The sequence below is a fragment of the Tupaia chinensis genome, unplaced genomic scaffold, assembly GCF_000334495.1.
Source record: "Tupaia chinensis unplaced genomic scaffold, TupChi_1.0 Scaffold144982_1, whole genome shotgun sequence".
Classification (NCBI taxonomy): domain Eukaryota; kingdom Metazoa; phylum Chordata; class Mammalia; order Scandentia; family Tupaiidae; genus Tupaia; species Tupaia belangeri.
The window spans coordinates 2,831,172-2,833,656 of record NW_006204841.1 but is presented as its reverse complement, the minus strand read 5'-3'; the positions used below and the strand labels follow the sequence as shown (position 1 = coordinate 2,833,656).

The 2,485-nt window shown below is 34.4% G+C and overlaps 1 pseudogene; it reads left to right on the top strand.

Annotated features, from left to right (window-relative positions):
* The first annotated feature begins 823 nt into the window (after window positions 1–823).
* LOC102490194 (peptidyl-prolyl cis-trans isomerase NIMA-interacting 4 pseudogene) lies at window positions 824–1,216 on the top strand (annotated as a pseudogene).
* The last annotated feature ends 1,269 nt before the right edge of the window (window positions 1,217–2,485 follow it).

Here is a 2,485-nt window from a genome sequence, read left to right as displayed (position 1 = left end):
TCCCTCTCTGTCTCTCTGTCACACACACACACACACATGCACACACACGTATGCAAGAAATAGAAATAAACTTAAAAAGAAGAACATTTTGATTCAGGACTGATTGGATAGGAGAGAAAGTTAAATAAAGAGCATGCCACTTCTCAATTTTCTAAGTAGTCTAAATATTTTCCTTTTTGTATACAAAATTGACATTTAAATATATCATAACTTTGCATAATGTTTCTCAATGAAGATTTCTCTTCTCCTGAGGAGTGATTAAAATTTGTGTAGATTCGCATATAAACATATCACCAACACATATATTTAAACAGTATTAGTGATTTTTTCTTAACATAGTAAATGAAACTTCTGAAAAATTTTAAAATTGAATGCCATATGTTAACCAAACTTGAATTCACTGTCATTATTAAATACGTAAAAGGAAACAGCAATTTTTGATAGCAACATGTCATTTATAAGAATTAAAAGCATCAAAGTAAACACAGTAATAAGCCATAATTAAACCTTCCAAAGGCCAACCATTAAACGCAAAGGAATCACAGTAAGAAAAAAGAACAGAAGTAACAATCACCAAGTCCTATTTTAGGACATATTTTGTCATATGTATCACAAGTATTTGGTTCTTAAGTTTTGTTTGTATTTTGCCTTTATTTTAAGGAAATATCTTCTATAAGGAAATGTTGTGATGCAGTTGAATTTGACAATCGATCCTGGTGTTGCATCTGAATCTTCTGTAATGCTTAGAAATAAATACAATTAAATTCTCCCATGTTTCCTTCTGTACTTTAAAAAAAAAATAGTTTTGGGGCAAGTCTTGAAGATGCTGCCCAAAAGAAAAAGTGGTTTTGAGAAAGGGGGTAAAGGGGTAGCAGCATCTTGGAATGACAGCGCTGACAAGAAAGCTCAGGGTCCCAAAGGAGGTGGCAATGCAATAAAGATCAGACACATTCTATGTGAAAAACATGGCAAAATAATGGAAGCCATGGAAAAGTTAAAATCTGGAATGAGGTTCAATGAAGTGGCCAGACAATATAGTGAAGATAAAGCCAGGCAAGGGGGCAACTTGGGTTGGATAACCAGAGGTTCCATGGTGGGACCATTTCAAGAAGCATCTGCCTTGCCTATCAATGGGATGGATAAGCCTGTGTTTACAGACCCAACATTTAAGACAAAATTTGATTATCATATTATCATGGTTGAAGGAAGAAAATAAAACCATATGGAAAACCACTGAAAGAAAAATGGTTCTTATTTTTCATTAAGATATTTGGTTCAGGGACCAGCAATTAGCGTAATGGCTATATCGCTGGACTCTTATGTAGTCAATCGTGGTTCGAGTCCCGGACCCAGTAGCTTAAACTCATGCTGGGCGCATGTGCGTGCGTGCCCAAGATCCCAAGAAGAGAAAGGAGGAGAAGGAATTTTGGTGTGGCCATACCCCAGGGGGTGATTTCTTGCTTTCTATCTCTCTCTCTCTGTCTTTGTGGTGAGTGTACGTGCCCTATAGCAAAATCCTCTCAAAAAAAAAAAAAAAAAAGAAAAAGATATTTGGTTCATTGCGTATTTATGTAGGATAATAAACTGGGAAACCTAACTTTTTAAAAAATTTTCCTATGGGCTCTTTCAATTTTTCCAAGCAGTGCTAATCAAATTACCCACTTTAATCAATGTCACTTAAGGTGCATATTAAATCTCATATTTATTTGAACAGATTTCTGAACTCTATTGTGTTCCATTGATATGAATGTCTGTTTTAAAATCAGCATTAGAGTATTTTATGTATTTTAAATTTATAATTTATTTTAACATTTATTAAGAGTAGTTTCTTGCCTAAATCATTTAGTTGGCAAATGCTAGTTGTAGGTCCAGTGTAAGTGAAAATCAAGGTAAAGACGTTACTTGGGTAAACAGGCGATACTGAAGAGGCATAAAGATGATGGCTCAGGCTTTATGGTAGAGAGGACAGAAATATTTCAAATAATAGATGAAGGATTAACTTATGGGTCACCACAACTGACAATTATAGAAGAGGGAAAGCCATATCAGGACTTTAAGAAACTCAGTCGTCTCCTTTTAGACTCAGACTCACATGTACAAGGAGACAGCCTTGCAATATGTAGGAGAATCACTATCAGGCTGGAGCACTTCTTAACTTTCTAGTGCATGGTGCGCTGTTTGGATCCTCCTGGAACGTGCCCTATATCAGGGTGGTTTCAATTGTAAGACTCTGATATTTTATTATATGACCTAATACTAAATGTATACATACAGTTGCATGAAAGAATTCTCCATATATTCCTATTTAACTAAAACATTTTTAGATGATTATTTTTAAAATAATTTTTAAATAGCTACAAAATATTTAGACAACATATGTTTGGTAATGATATCATGATTTTTTAAAAAATTTTCTATAGGACATATGTGCCCACCAGACAGAAAGAAAGAGAAAGAGAAATAAAGCAAGAAACCACCCTCAGAG